This window comes from Pongo abelii, chromosome X (genome assembly GCF_028885655.2).
Source record: "Pongo abelii isolate AG06213 chromosome X, NHGRI_mPonAbe1-v2.0_pri, whole genome shotgun sequence".
NCBI classification, from domain to species: domain Eukaryota; kingdom Metazoa; phylum Chordata; class Mammalia; order Primates; family Hominidae; genus Pongo; species Pongo abelii.
In genome coordinates this window covers 122,101,065-122,105,000 of record NC_072008.2, presented here as the reverse complement: position 1 = coordinate 122,105,000, position 3,936 = coordinate 122,101,065, and positions in this window count along the sequence as shown.

Genomic DNA, 3,936 nt, shown 5'->3' with positions numbered 1-3,936 from the left:
ATATACACACACCTGTACGTATACATATATATATGTATATACACACACCTGTACGTATACATATATATATGTATATACACACACCTGTACGTATACAAATATATATGTATATACACACACCTGTACGTATACAAATATATATGTATATACACACACCTGTACGTATACAAATATATATGTATATACACACACCTGTACGTATACAAATATATATGTATATACACACACCTGTACGTATACAAATATATATGTATATACACACACCTGTACGTATACATATATATATGTATATACACACACCTGTACGTATACATATATATATGTATATACACACACCTGTATGTATACATATACCGGTATATACCTATATATATATACACCTATTATATATATATATATATCTATTATATGTATATATATATAATAGGTGTATATATATATAGGTATATACCTACTACATACAGGCAAAAATGAATATATATATTTACATATATATACAATGTGTATACAATATACTATATATACAATATATGTACAATATGTACAATATATTATGTACAATATATATACATAAAATATTTGATACAGGCATACAGTGTGTAATTATCACACCAGGGTAAATGGGGTATATATCAGCTCAAGCATTTATCCTTCCTTTGTGTTACAAACATCCCAATTATACTTTTATAGTCATTTTTAAATGTATAATAAATTATTGTTGACTGTAGTCATAATGTATAAACCTTTTAAATAGGTACCTGAAGCACAAAAGCCCCTTGTCAAGACCTGTGTATCTTTTCTTGAGGTAAATTACAATGGATTTACTGACTGAGAGCTTGAGGCGAATCCCACTGATATCTCTGGCCTAGTGCAAAGACAGGGCTGCTCTTAGAACATGATGTTCAGAAACAGAAAATGCACAATTCTTTTGACCCAGTGCGAATCACAAACCTAGTTGGAGCATCCCTCAGCCTAAATAAATAAAGAGCCAGTCACCCTCTAATTATTGCAACTGATTTATCCTGTCTTGTAAATCACCCTCTTCTTTTCTAGACATCTACTCTAATGGTTGGTTAGTTTCTTGTTCCCAACACCTGAATTAAATGAAAAGACCACAAAATTCTACTGGCAACTTATTAGCTGTTTCTTTATAGTGTCTCCAGAAATCTTGGGAGAGGTATTGAAATATGATGGGAAAACAGACTAAAACATCTGGTTCAAGTAAGATTTTGAAATTTTCTGGCTTTCTATTACACTCAAACTTCCTGGCCTCTATTTCTACATACAATTAGCAATTTCACTGAATGAGTTCTTTTGTTTTCTTTCTTCCCAAGCAACTAGTAATAATATTTGACAGTATAGCAATATACTGGGGCAGTGTAAGTCACAGTAAAGAGCTTCAGCTGGAGCTATGCTGGCTAGGGTTTAGACTCTGACTTTTCAACTCTGCCATTCACACCAGCTCTTCAACTTAAATCAATTAATGTCTCTGAGCCTGTTTTCTCATCTCTAATATGGGAAAAATAATACTTAGCTCAAATGGTTGTTGTGCCTATTAAATGAGGTAACATTTGCCAAATGTATGAAACAGCGCCTGTCATAGGGTAAGTACTTGGCATTGTAAGCTATTGTTATTTATTATAAGTTCTCACCCTTCTTGGATTCCTGAAAGTACTTTATCCTATTATCTTATTTCATCTTTTTCTATCCACCTTCTTCCTGAAAGTAGAGACTCCCCTCTCTCATCTAAATCACTTATCACAGAGTATTACAATAGTAAGTCTTCAACAAATGGTTATTCTTCTTATCATTGTTAAATTGGATTTCTGAACATGTGGTAGAAAACAGACATTAGGATGTTAGTGGTCCAGAGATACCACTGCTAACCATTTTTCTTTCAAGTGAGAATTTTGAAATCTCAGATATCTATTTGAGGACCAAGTCAAAGACCCAGAGTCTTAACTCAGAATATAGGCCCCAAAGTAGACATTGTCTGTGTTTGGACTGCATAACTCTGTTTGAGCTTTGATGAATGATGGGCAAGAGAAGGGCCTTATCTCTGATTTTATGTCAAATCAAATTTTCATGTTAATCCTTGTTGATCTCTCTCGTTGAGAATAACATTATCTCTTTGCGGACATCTTATTCTTTGCCTTACCTAATCACGTCTCGACCTGTTCCTTCATCTACACCTCATTCCTAGCATCTGTCGTCTTCCCTAACAACAGATACCCCTCTCTCTACATCAAATCATGATTTTCATTCTTTCTAAATTTCCCACATCTAACATCTTTCCTGTCCAAATCCTACCACGGCCAGTTGAAGTCTCCTGTGGACTCTGGGTCATGCTAGATTCTAGAGAAATTATGACAGAAGAAACGTCTAAGAATGTCCTTGTCTACAAAAGGCTTATGGTTTCTTTAGGGAAATATGACAAACATGAAAAAGGAATTTCATAGGGAACTGTTTCAGTATATTATGTATACAGGATACTTTACCAGGCCTCAGAGATACAGAGTAGTCTAGGAGCTCTTGTTGCCTGCTCTCTCAGTGAGGAGACAAAATAAATATTAGAAAAAAAATCAAAGTATAATCACTTACATTGTGTCAAATATAGAGAAGTATGAAAATGGATCAGAGTGTAAGAACAATTGTGAAAAGTAACTGATCAGGGAATACTTCTTAGAGGAAGTGGAACATAATCTGAACTCTAAAGAGGCTATACTTTAGGGAAATGCAGGGAAGAGGGTGTGTAGGGCATTCCAGACTGGGGAGCAGTGTGAACAAAGGTGTGGTGTCCAGGATGTTTGTAAGTTGTTTAGAAACAATGAGCATTCTGTTGAGCAGCTACTGTGAGGTAAGATTTTACAAGGCCTTGAATGCTAATTTAAGGAATGTGTATTTGATCATGTGGCTGTGTTTAACAAAGCCCTAGGACTCCTCAGAAGAGATGTCACATTCAAACACAAAGAATTAGGCCTGGCACTGTGGCTCACGCCTGTAATCCCAGCATTTTGGGAGGCCAAGGCTGGCAGATCATGAGGTGAGGAGTTCAAGACCAGCCTGGCCAACATGGTGAAACCCCCCCATACTGAAAATACAAAAATTAGTTGGGTGTGGTGGCACACATCTGTAATCCCAGCTACTTGGGAGGCTGAGGCAGGAGAATCACTTGAACCCGGGAGGTGGAGGTTGCAGTGAGCCGAGATCAGGACGCCAGTGCACTCCAGCCTGGGTGACAGAGCAAGACTCTGTGTCTCAAAACAAACAAACAGGAAACAATCAGTGCAGGTGGAGAGGGGAGAGAGAATTGAGTAAGGAGGCTGAGCAGGTGGGGATCTAGGACTTCCATTTTCACTTCAACCAAACTGATCTTATTTTTTCTGTTTGATATGTTAAAAGATCATGTGAGATTTTATTTGGAAGAAAGTCGTCCCCTGGTTAAAAAATTGAAAATCTCTGCTCTAGATATAATAAAAGCCATTAAAGAGTTTTGAGCATAGAATGTTAGAATTAGCACAATAGAGAGTTTATCTCATCCAGTATGTAAAAAAAGCAGTAATCCTTTTTAAACATCCTTGATGTTCTTTCCTTAAACATAATTCCTGTGATAGAAAAACCACAACTTTTCATGACAACGCATTCCACCATTGGATACCTCTAACTCAGAAGATCTAAACATAGAATCCACAGATCCCTTAGAGGTACCATAAACTTTGACTGAAAAAAATATTATAACTTTATTTAATTTCTAACTTAAATTCGCCATTTCTCCGACTATGAATGTAGGCAACAAAACTTAATCGTATTATCAATACCTAAAAAGCAGATATTTTATACCACTTTAAAATTGTCACTTTGTCTTGCATCATGTATGTGAAATAAATAAATAAATAAAATTATTGTAGGTATCTTCAATTTTTTGAAATTTTAAAA